Source organism: Macaca fascicularis, chromosome 14 (assembly GCF_037993035.2).
Source record: "Macaca fascicularis isolate 582-1 chromosome 14, T2T-MFA8v1.1".
Taxonomy (NCBI): domain Eukaryota; kingdom Metazoa; phylum Chordata; class Mammalia; order Primates; family Cercopithecidae; genus Macaca; species Macaca fascicularis.
The window spans coordinates 41,728,184-41,741,254 of record NC_088388.1 but is presented as its reverse complement, the minus strand read 5'-3'; the positions used below and the strand labels follow the sequence as shown (position 1 = coordinate 41,741,254).

The 13,071-nt window shown below is 37.6% G+C and overlaps 1 long non-coding RNA gene and 1 other non-coding gene across 2 annotated transcripts in view; one reads left to right on the top strand and one right to left on the bottom strand.

Moving 5' to 3' along the window:
• LOC123568758 (uncharacterized) overlaps nt 1-13,071 on the bottom strand; it is a 308,367-nt gene that overhangs the window by 234,562 nt on the left and 60,734 nt on the right. The gene's annotated exons all lie outside the window — the stretch shown is intronic.
• Nucleotides 11,820-11,924, top strand: LOC123568888 (U6 spliceosomal RNA). Its single transcript, XR_006692447.1, has one exon. It is a non-coding gene; the product is annotated as a U6 spliceosomal RNA (small nuclear RNA).

Below are 13,071 nucleotides of genomic sequence, written 5' to 3'. Positions count from 1 at the left end.
ACTTGGTTCCATTTTCCCCCTCACTTGCAGGTACCCCAATCAGACGTAGATTTGGTCTTTTCACCTAATCCCATACTTCTTGAAGGCTTTGTTCATTTCTTTTTCTTCTTTTTTCTTTAGACTTCTCTTCTCGCTTCATTTCATTCATTTGATCCTCAATCGCTGATACTCTTTGTTCCAGTTGATCGAGTCGGTTACTGAAGCTTGTGCATTTGTCATGTAGTTCTCGTGTCATGGTTTTCATCTCTGTCAGTTCGTTTATGGCCTTCACTGCATTGATTATTCTAGTTATCCATTCTTCCATTCTTTTTTCAAGGTTTTTAGTTTCTTTTTGCTGGGTACGTAATTCTTCCTTTAGCTCTGAGACGTTTGATTGACTGCAGCTTTCTTCTCTCAACTCGTCAAAGTCATCCTCCGTCCAGCTTTGATCTGTTGCTGACCATGAGCTGCATTCCTTTGGAGGGGGAGATGCGCTCTTATTTTTTGAATTTCCAGCTTTTCTGCCCTGCTTTTTCCCCATTTTTATGGTTTTATCTGCCTCTGGTCTTTGATGATGTTGACGTACTGATGGGGTTTTGGTGTGGGTGTCCTTCCTGTTTGTTAGTTTTCCTTCTAACAGTCAGGACCCTCAGCTGTAGATCTGTTGGAGATTGCCGGAGGTCCACTCCAGACCCTGTTTGCCTGGGTATTAGCAGCAGAGGCTGTAGAGGATAGAATATTGCTGAACAGTGAGTGTACCTGTCTGATTCTTGCTTTGGAAGCTTCGTCTCAGGGGTGTACCACACCGTGTGAGGTATGGGGTGTCGGTCTGCCCCTAGTAGGGGATGTCTCCCAGTTAGGCTACTCAGGGATCAGGGACCCACTTGAGCAGGCAGTCTGTCCATTCTCAGATCTCAACCTCAGTGTTGGGAGATCCACTGCTCTCTTCAAAGCTGTCAGACAGGGTCATTTGCATCTGCAGAGGTTTTTGCTGCTTTTTTTTGTTGTTGTTTAGCTGTGCCCTATCCCCACAGGTGAAGTATACAGAGACAGGCAGGCCTCCTTGAGCTGCTGTGAGCTCCACCCAGTTCGAGCTTCCCAGCAGCTCTGTTTACCTACTTAAGCCTCAGCAATGGCGGGTGCCCCTCCCCTAGCTTCGCTGCTGCCTTGCCGTTTGATATCAGACTGCTGTGCTAGCAATGAGGGAGGCTCTGTGGGCATGGGATCTTCCCGGCCAGGTGTGGGATATAATCTCCTAATGTGCCGTTTGCTAAGACCCTTTGTAAAGCGCAGTATTGGGGTGTGAGTTACCCGATTTTCCAGGTGTTGTGTGTCTCAGTTCCCCTGGTTAGGACAAGGGATTCCCTTCCCCCTTGCACTTCCCAGGTGAGGCGATGCCTCGCCCTGCTTCTGCTCTCGCTAGTCGGGCTGCAACAGCTGACCAGCACTGATTGTCCTTCACTCCCTAGTGAGATGAACCCGGTACCTCAGTTGAAAATGCAGAAATCACCCGTCTTCTGTGTCACTCGCACCGGGAGCTGGAGACTGGGGCTGTTCCTCTTCGGCCATCTTGCTCCACCCCCTCCAAATTATTTTTTTTAGTGAAATCAAGAAATACACATTTTTGTTTAACTGCAGGTGATTCTGTGACCTCAGCTTTAATATATTCCATATATATATATATGTATACTCTAATAAAAATAAAATAAGTCTAAACAGTAAAAAGTATATATAAAAGTTAAAAGCTAATTTTCTACAAAATATAACATATTTAATGTATTTGCACTTGTTTCATTGTTAAGGGCAGTAACAATAAATTATAAAAATAATTTTTAAGTTTTTTTTATTTTATGTTGTACTTTATTTCAGTTAATATACTACAATGCGAAGTCCTTTAACTCAGTTATGTCAAAAGGAACCTTAATTGTAAAGAAAAACAATGATACTTTATTAGGTATATTCAAATGATTAGAAGTCTAAGTATACTTGATTACAGTTACCTGGAACACCTGAACTAGGGATTTGGGAAATGGCAGTGGTGCTATGTTTTGAAATGATGATATCACTATTATGTCTTTTCTCTATTGTTGTTTCTGGAATAATTAGAGGCACAGAGGCTGTTTTGGATTATGATCTAGAAATGAATTGAGAGTGTTGAATTGAAAATTATTGTTAAACATTCAGGCACTAGAGGTCATAATCTTAGACTGAAGATATTTAAAAGGGCATTTAAAAGATAATAGTATAAAAAATCGATGAAGTGGCAGATGCAATATTACACTTTCAAAGGCAGAGCATCAGAAAATGAGTGCAGAGACAAGTGACCCCTTGCTAAGTTTGTGTGCCATGTGTGAAATCCTGGGAGGAAACATATAGTTTACAATGTCAGGATTCATTGTGTGAAATTTAGTGACTAGTGCTAGCTCTTCAAAATGACTTTTTTCCCTTTAACTTTTAAAAATTTCTTTCATTTATTATCTTAGAAGCCTCAGAGGCTGACTTTTGAATCTGTAATTTTTCAATGTTCCTTAGTTGTCAGGAACCCTCTCATTTAGTTCTTTCTATGGTATAACCATTAGTAAGATAGTCTAGTTAGAAATTATACCCAAGTTTGGAAGACTAAATGGTTTGCTCACATTCAAATATAGGAGAAGTAGAGCTGAGATTTTAGCAACAATTTGTTGGGTTCAAAAGTCCAAATTCATTTTGCCAAGTCATAAAGGCAAATGTACAATAACTTCTTATAACTACTTATGGTTTCTATTCAGACTTCAGGTTGAGTAGCTCATCTCAAAATGAGAATGATAAATCCATTAATATCAAAAACTTACTATTGCTAAAGGGCTATCTTATCTTTGTAGGACAATTACTTATTTACTTTTGGTTAGGTAATGGCATATACCAAAACAAATTATTTCAGTCAACAAAATTAAATCCAAGCATATTTTTTTTTAAACGTGCATTTTTAAAATTATTATAAGTGCATAACAGGTGTTTCTATTTGTGGGGTACAAGTAATACTTTCATGCAGGCATACAATATGTAATAATCACATCAGGGTAATGGAGGTATTCATTACCTCAAGCATTTATCATTTATTCATGTTAGAAACATTCCAATTTCACTCTTATTTTAAAATATACAATAAGTTATCATTGACTATAGAGATCTTGTGCTATCAAATACAAGATTTTATTCATTTAACCTATATTTTTTCATTCATTAACCATCCCATGTTCCCCTGGCCCCAATAGCCTTCTCAGCCTCTGGTAGCCATCATTCTATTCTCTATCTCCATGAGTTCAATTGTTTTAATTATTAATTCCCATGTATGAGTGAGAACATGTATAATTTTTGTTTCTGTGCCTGGTTTAATTTATTTAACATAATGTTCTCCAGTTTCATCCATGTTGGATGGATTTTGTATTCTATAAGTTTACTGAATTAGTTTCCTAGTTCTAATAGTTTTTTGGAGAAGTCACTACAGTTTTCCAAATATAAAATCATATCATCTGCAAACAAGTGTAATATGATTTCTACTTTTACCATTTGGATGCCCTTTCTTTCTTTCTTTTATTAATTTTGCTCTAGCCAGAACTTCTAGTATTAGATTAAATGACATTGCTGAATGTGGGCATCCGTGTCTTCTTCCAGATCTCAGAGGAAAGTCTTTTTTCTCATTCAATATGATACTAGCTGTGGATATGTTATAGACTGATTATCTTGTGTTGAGGTATGTTCCTTTTATACCCAGTTTTTAGAGTTTTTATCACAAAAGGATGTTGAATTTTATTGAATGTTTCTCCAGCATCAGTTGAAATAATTGAATGTTTTTTATCCTTCCTTCTCTATATGCCAGTATATATGCATATTATGCATATGGATTCCAGTTTTCCCAGCATCATTAACTCAAAAAACTATCCTTTCCCCAAAGTATGCTTTTGGCATCTTCATTGAAAATGAGTTCACTGTAGACATGTAAATTTGTTCCTGGGCTCGCTATTCTGTTCCATTGGTCTACGTGTGTATGGTATATCACATTGATTGATTCGTGCATGTTGAACCATCTTTGCATCCCTGGGATGAATCCCACTTGGTCATAATAAACGATCTTTTTAATGTGTTTTAAATGGTTTGCTGAGAATTTTGTTGAGATTTTGTGCATCTATTTTCATCAGATATATTGGCCTTAACTTTCTTTTTCTGTGGTGTCTGTCTGATTTTAGTTTGGGGGTAATAGTGACCTAATGGAATGAGTTTGGAAGTATTTTATCCTTAATTTTTTTGGAATAGTTTGAATAGGATTAGCATTAATCCTTTAAAGTTTTGGTGAACTTTAGCAGTGAAGCCATCAGGTCTGGCTTTTCTTTAACAGGAGTCTTTTTATTATAGCTTTAATATCATTGCTTGTTATTCGTGTTGTACATTTTGAATTTCTTTATGATTCAATCTTGATATGTTGTATGTGTCAAAGACTTTGTTCATTTCTTCTAGGTTTTTCCCTTTTTTTTTCCCAAATAGTTGCCTATAGTAATCTCTAATAAACCTGTAAGTTTCTGTGGTCTGCGGTAATGTCTCCTTTTTCACCTCTAATTTTATTTATTTGGGTCTTCTCTGTTTTTATCATAGTCTGGCTAAAGGTATTTCATTTTTTTTTTTTTTTCAAAAAACCAACTTTTCATTTTACTGACCTTTTTGTTTCAATTTCATTTATTTATTCTCCAATATTTATTATTTCTTTCCTTCTTCTAATTAAGAATTTGGCTTGTTCTTGCTTTTCTAATTCTTTAAGCAACGTCTTTGGCTTGTTTACTTGAAATTTTTCTACTTTTTGATGTAGGTGCTTATTGCTATATGCTTTTATTTTAATGCTGTTTTTGCTATCTCCTATAGATTTGGTATCTTGTATTTTCATTCGTATTTGTTTCAAGAACATTTATAACTATCTTCTTTATTTCATTATTGAGCCATTGGCCATTTAGCAGTATATTGTTTAATTTTCATGTATTTGTATGGTTTCCAATGTTTCTCTTGTCACTGATTTCTAGTTTTATTATATTTCAGTTAGAGAAGATAGGATTTTGTTTGTAAAAAACATTTTAAGACTTGTTTTATGGTCTATCAAATGGCCTATCATTGAAAATTATCCAAGTGTTGAGGAAAAGAATATGTGTTCTATAGCTGTTGATATCTATTAGTAAATATCTATTAGATTTATTTGGTTATATAGTTCAGATTAAGTCCAATGTTTCTTTGTTTACTTTCTGTTTGATTGATCTATTCAATGCTGCTGAAAGTGAGTGTATTCGCTTGTTCTCACACTGCTATAAAGAACTACTTCAGACTGAGCAATTTATGAAGAAAAGAGGTTTAAATGACTCACAGTTACACAGGCTGTACAGGAGGCATGGCTGGGGAGGCCTCAGAAAGCTTACAATCATGGCATGGCAGAAGGCAAAGGGGAAGCAATGCATATCTTCAGATGGTCAGCAGGACGGGGAGAGAGAGAGAGAGAAGGAGGAGGAAGTGCTACACTTTCAAACAACCAGACTTCACTAGAACTCTATGACAAGAACAGCAAGGGGGAAATCTGCCCCCATGATTCAATCACCTCCCACAAGGCCCCCTCTTCCAGTACTGGAAATTACAATTCAACTTGAAATTTGGGTGGGGACACAGAGTCAGATCATATTGAGAGGTGACAACATGCTAGCAGCCCTCGCTCTCCACACCTCCTCAGCCTCAGTGTCCACTCAGACCACACTTGAGGAGCCCTTCAGCCCACTGCTGCACTGTGGGAGCCCCTCTCTGGGCTGGCTGAAGCTGGAGCCTGCTCTGTCTGCTTGCAGGGAGGTGTGAAGGGAGAGGCGCAGGTGGGAACCGGGGCTGCATGCGGCGCTCGCAGGCCAGTGCGAGTTCTGGGTGGGCACGGGCTTGACAGACTCCGCACTCAGAGTGGCCGGCTGGCGCCTCCAGCCCCAGGCAGTGAAGGGCTTAGCACCTAGGCCAGCAGCTGTGGAGGCTGTGCCAGGTCCCCCAGCACTGCCGACCTGCCCTCATCGGCTCAAATTCTCGGGGGACCTCAGCCACCTCTCCTAAGGGCAGGGCTTGGGACCTGCAGCCAGCTTTGCCCAAGCCCATCCGCGGTGGGCTCCGCTGTGGCCTGAGCCTCCCTGATATTCTCTGGTAGTATGTTGTTATTTCTTGCTTGTGTGTATGTGTGTATCTGTTGTAGGTGTTTTGATTTGAGATTACTATGAAGCTTGCAAATAATGTAACCAAGTATTTTAAACTGATGATTCTTTAACTCTGATTATAAAACAAAAAGCAAAGAGAAAACTAATAAAAACTCAGTTGAACTCCATTACTCCTTGCTTTTTAACTTTTAGTTGTTTCTTTTATTTATTTATTTTGTCTTCTTATACTATCGATCCCTTTACAAAGTTGTAGCTACTATTTTGATAGGTTTTTCTTTTAGTTTTCCTACTCACGATATGAGTGGTTTACACACTAAATTATAGTTAGAGAATTCTGTATTTGTGTACTTACTGTTACCTTTGAGTTTTGTACGTTCAGATGATTGCTTATTGCTCTTTAATGTCTTTTTCTCTCGATTGAAAAACTTTCTTTAGCATTTTTTTTGTAGGAGATATCTGGTGTTGAAAAAAAATCACTCAGCTTTTTGTCTGTCTGGAAACCTTAATTTTTTCTTCATATTTCAATAATATTTTCAGTGGATATAATATTCTAGGAAAAAAATTGTGTTTCTTCAGCACTTTAAATATGTCATGACACTCTCTTGGCCTGTTATATTTCCACTGAGAAGTCTGCTGTCAGAAGTATTGAAGCTCTGTTATGTGTTATTTCTTTCTTTTCTCTTGTTGCTTTTAGAAACTGTTTCTTTTCCTTGACCTTTGGGTATTTGAGTATTAAATGTCTTTAATTGGTTTTGTTTGGATTAAATCTGCTTGGCATTCTGTTACTTTCTTGTGACTTAATATTAATGTCTTTCTCTAGATTTAAAAAGTACTAGTTGTTATTTCTTGGAATAAATGTTCTACTCCAGTCTCTTTTTCTACCTTCTCGTTAAGACCAATAACTTTAATTTTTTTAATTTAGCATTACTTTTTAGATCTTGTAGGCATGCTTCCTTCCTTTTTCTTCTTTTTGTCCTTCTCTGACTGTGTACTTTTTTATAGCCTATCTTCAATCTTACTAATTATTTCTTCTGCTTGATCAGTTGTGCTATTGAGAGGCTCTGATGTATTTTTCAGTTTCATTTTATTTTTTTCAGCTTCAGAAATTCTCCTTTTTTATTATTATTTTAATCTCTGTTAAATCTCTCTGAGATAGGATTCTGAATTTCTTCTCTGTGTTATGCAGTTCATTGAATTTTCTCAAAATAACTGTTTTTATTTGTTTGTCTGAAATATCACATATCTTTGTCATTCCAAAATTCATCACTGGTTTCTTATTTGCTTCCTTTGGTGAAGTCATGTTTTTCTGGATACTTTTGATGCTTGTGGATATTTGTTGATATCTGGGCATTAAATAGTTTAAACAGGCATTCATTTTAATCTTCATTGTCTGGGCTTGTTTGTACCCATGGTTTTTAAGAAGGCCTTTTAGATATTTGGGAATTTAAGTTTGTGAATCGTGTCTTTGGTCACTGCAGCTGTATCTGTTCTAGGGAGCACCCTAAGCCCAGTAACAGTGTGACTGCTGCAGACTCATAGAGGTACTTACTGCCTTGGTGGGCTTGGGTTAGATCCAGGAGAATTATCTGGATTACCAGGCAAAGTCTCTCATTTTCTTTCTTCACTTTCCCCCAAACAGAAGGAGTCTCCATCTCCATGATGGGCTGTCTGGTTTTGTTGGGGGGGTGATGCTAGCACTCTTGTGGCCACCACAGCTGGGACTGTGCTAGATCACACCTTAAGCCTGCACAGTAGACACAGGCTTGGGTCTCACCCAAGGCTCATGATGACTACTGCCTGGCTACCACTAATGATTTTTCAAGGTCCACAGGCTCTTTACTCAGCAGTTGGTGCATCCTACCAGGACAGCGTCTTTCTCTTGAGGGCTACAGTTTCTCCTTTTGTTCAGGGGCAGGGTAGGGAGAGGCTGGGGTGTGTGTGGAGGGCGGGTATCAGAAAATGTGATATAGGCGCAAGGGCCTAGAATTGGGGGCTTCAGAAATCTGCTTGATGCTTTACTATGGTTGAGCTGGTACCCATAGGTGACAGGAAAAGTTCTCTTTACTCTTTCCTCTCCTTTCCACAAATGATAGGAGTCTTTTTGAGAGCTGCACTGTCTGTAGTTAAGGGAGGGGTGATGCAAGCTCTCTCTTGGCTGTCACAGCTGTGTCTCACTGAGTTGTGTGAAACTCAAGTCCACTGGCTCCAAGACTAACACAGCACCAGGACTTGTCCAAGGACTGTAGTCCCTGTGGTCTGATTGCCTTTCAAATCTACTTATGACTGCATCGCACTTTTGCTCTCTAGTGGGGCCAGCCTGAACTCAGGTCTTTACCAGTGGAGCAGAGGAGTATATTTCTCTGGGTTGTGTTATTCTAAATGCTCCCTCTGTAGGCATTGGCAGAATTCTGCCCTATGTCATGTTCTGCTGTGACAGGGCAGCACTGAGTTTCAATAAAAAGTCCCATACCCACTTCAGTCTCCATCCCCCAAGCACACAGATTCTGTCCCCACACATACTACTGAGAGGTGGGGGAAGGTGGTGTAAGCAATGCCAGACTGTCTTTCCTACCCTCCTCAGGGTCTCTCTTTTTTTGATATGATGTTAAACACAGATACTGTGGTCCTCACCTGATTTTTGGCTCTTATGAAGGTGCTTCATTGTGTAGATAGTTGTTCAATTTGGTGTTTCTGCAGGGAGAGTGATTGCTGGAGAGTTCTATTTGGTCATCTTGCTTTGCTTTCTCAAAACAAGATTTTTAACCTGCTTTTTTCTATTATTATTATTTACCTCATATCATAGTGAAACAAATCCAATAATCCCATAAACAGTGTTTTTAAATAAACATAGAAATAGGGCCTTAAACCTTGAAATTTACATTTGTTTTATCTGAGTTTCTTCCTCAGGAAATGAGCATCAGACCTCTCACAAAAGATATCAAAGAAGTGAAATTCACCAGATCCCATCTAGACAATGAGCTGCTAGACCCATCCTTCATCATAAATGCTTCCTTGCCCCTCTCTGGTTCCTGTTTTCTTACACATTGTTAGATTTCTTCTCTGCAATATAAGCTTCTTGTTTGAGTCAATTAGGAAGATGGATTTGAGACGGATCTCACATCTCCTTGGCTGCAGCACCCAATTAATCCCTTCTTCCTTGGCAATAATTGCTGTCTCAGTGATTAGCTTTCTGTGCCATGAGCAGCAGGACCTAGACCAAACCTCAGGTATTTTGGTAACAATAGTTCTTATACATGCTGCGTGACTTGTGCTTACCTAAAATCCCTGATGTCAACAACATTTTCTGCTCCCTAGGGCTAAAATGCTTCCTTCTCTGCAATCATCAAACAGGGCCTATTACCTCCCAGTTAACTTCTACTCATCCTTCAGGTCTTTTTCCTGAGATAATTGCTCCTCCTCTGTGATATTTCATACTCATCCTTATTGTACCACCTTATATACTGCATTTTAATTTTCTATTAACTTTTCTGTCTTTCCCAGTAGAATTTGCATACTTGAAGGGCAGGATCTTCCCTTAATCATGATTGCAATCCACACTGATTAAAGGTTGGCATATAGCAGGTATTAAACACACACACACACACACACACACACACGATTGAATGAATTATCAAATAAATAGGGCAAACCAATTCTACTAAAAAATGTACCTTCTCTATGAATGTTTCTACCCTCTCTATGAATGTTATACTCTAGGTCTTTCAAATCTAATCACTTACATTGACCTCTTTTTTATTAATTTATTGTATTCACATATAAAGACTCAGTCAGTGTTCTGTTCAAAAACATTCTTACTCATTCTTATTACCATGGTCATTATTCCTGCTAGTTGTATCCAGAATATTTGGATCATAGTATCAGTTTTATAGCTCTTTTTTTCCTCCTACTTCAGGCTTTTCCCTTTATTATTAATTCTGATATATTATGCCATTTTTGCATTGCTATGAAGAAATACCTGAGACTGAATAATTAGTAAGAAAAGAGGTTTAATTGGCTCACAGTGCTGCAGGCTGTGAGGCATAATGTCAGTATATGTTTTTTGGGAAGCCTTAGGAAGCTTACCATCACGGCTGAAGGCAAAGGAGAAGCAGGCATATCACACAGAGAAAGCAGTAGTAAGATAGAGAGATTGACATGCTACATAGTTTTAAATAGCCAGATCTCATGACAAGTCACTCACTGTGGTGAAGACTGAACCAAGCAAATGGTACTAAACCATTAATGAGGAATTGACCCCCATAATTTAATCACTTCCCAGTAGGCCTCACTTGTAATACTGGGGATTACAATTTAACATGAGATTTGGGTGGGGACATAGATCCAAACTATATCACTTGTAGAGTTAAGCCAGAGTATAATATCTCTTGGTATACTAAGTTAGAGATAGGATAGCTGAGATTTAAAAGATTAAACTGGGCTTTTTGCAGCCGTGCAAGGCCATGTCATCCTAGTAGAAAAGCCTGATGATGGACCATCCTTACTCTGGATTGGACTTATAATAGGTTACACTTTAGGAGTAACTATGAACCAGTTGAACCCTCTTAGGGTCAGCAGGTCAGCTTCAAACAGTCTCAATCTCTGAAAATAGATTAAGATGATCGTGGATTGAACGTGTTCACAGAAGAACTGTCTGGACTACAACAGCATTCTAGGTTTCCTAGGTCATCCTGAGCTATTGTTTTAGGAGGGGTGACTTTTGATACCCAAAAGAAATGAGTAAGCCAAAAAAATAATCTGGGAGTAGAATATTTAAAATTCTATAATTTAGGTATCAAATGTCTCTAAGTGAAGAAAAAGCATGGGATCTCTTAGAATCAGAAGGACGGCTAGTGTAGCTGGATCAAAGTTGAGTGCAGAGAGAAATTCAGAGACATAGTCAGGGGTTAGGACATGGAAGACTTTGTAGGACACAGGAGTAACGGATTTTCTTGTAAATGTTAGGGGAATTTGCAGAAAGGGATTTATGAAAGGATGGAAACCGATTTGCCTTGCATTTCATTTTTTTGGTTTTGGTGTTTTTTTTTTTTTTTTTTTAAAGAATATTACTATGATCATTATGTGGAGAAGACTATAGAGCAGGGTTCCTCGAGTTAGGCACTACTGACATTTGACCGGGTAAATTTTTGTTGTGTAGATAGGGTTTATGCATTGTATGGTGTTTAACAGTATCTCTAGCTTCTACTTAATTGACAGTAGTAGCACCCCAGTACATTTGACAACCAAAAAAGTCTACAGATTTGTTAAATGTCCTTGGCAAGTAGAGGGTCACAATCACCCCTAGCTGAGATTGAACTGCTATAGAAATCAAGGATGGAAGCAAGAAGATTGATAACAATGCTGTTGCGGTAGTGCCAATACAAGTGTTTGACCTAAGGAAGTAGTAGTGGAAATGATTAAAACTAGTTGAAGTTGATGGATTTGAGATACAGTCTGAAAGTACAGAGGACAAGTCAAGTTGATATCAAATTTGGAGTATGAGAGAAAGAGGAAAGTTCTGTAGTGGAGCTGGGGATCTCAAAATTGTATTATGCTATAGAACACTTTGTCAGTTTGATGAAGTATATTGTTTCTCAGAATATTAGTGAACAAATATAATATATAATATTAAAAAATGGCATTGATACTTGCTTCAGCAGGACATATACTAAAATTGGAATGATAGAGAGAAGATTAACATAGCCCTTGCACAATGATAACATGAAAATTCATGAAGCATTTTATATAAATAGCTTTATTTATTTATTTTTTTGAGACAGAGTCTCGCTCTGTCGCCCAGGCTGGAGTGCAGTAGTGCCATCTTGGCTCACTGCAAGCTCTGCCTCCCGGGTGCACGCCATTTTCCTGCCTCAGCCTCCTGAGTAGCTGGGACTACAGGTGCCTGCCACCATGCCCGGCTAATTTTTTGTATTTTTAGTAGAGATGGGGTTTCACCATGTTAGCCAGGATGGTCTCAATCTCCTAACCTCGTGATCTGCCTGCCTCACCTTCTCAAAGTGCTGGGATTACAGGCGTGAGCCACCATGCCCAGCTTATATAAATAGTTTTTAAAATCAAATATATTGAAATAAAGGTATCAAATATTTTAAATGATAAGATATAGCAGTAAGTATAATAATAACTGTAGTCATTTTAAAGTCATTAATATATAAAATATATTTTGAGGTTTCTACTGTAACAATCACATGTTATATGAACATTTCTCTGATTTCTGTTAGGAATAAAATCACAAGTGCTGCTAATGCAACTGTTGTTTTTTCTCTATAACGGTAGGAAATACTAATTATTAATTAGAGGTAAGTAAAATAAAGATATAACATGTTTTTATTCAAATCCATGGATCTCCCGATTTTTATTCAAGGACACTGTATTAAGAACCACTGCTCTGGAGTGACTTGTTTATATTAGAATGTTCACTCACATTCTGTGTGAAGTATATAAATTGTTTCTGAAATAGTTTTTACTGAAATCCTCAACCAGGAATAATCAATTAAGCAAGGTCCCCGATTCTATTTAGTATATGTTTTACTATGCTCTTTGATACAACTAAAACATACAAATTGTTTTCAAACTTCATTATTTTTACTCTGCTTCCTACAAAGACTTAAGCTTATTTAAGTTTATGAGGGACATGAAACTGTACTGCTTAAATTAAGATCTGAATTGAAATCACTTGTCCGTGAGACACCTACAAAAAATCTTATTAGAAATCTAAATACATTCCTAGTAATTACTATGATCTTTAATGTTATAGAAGTACATTCTATATTATTTTATGCTATAATAAATTTTTTTGTAAATTATATTTCTATTATTTTTCTTATACATACTTTTTTATTCATGAATTTTTCTAAGGCATTGAATTTATAATCCTTCA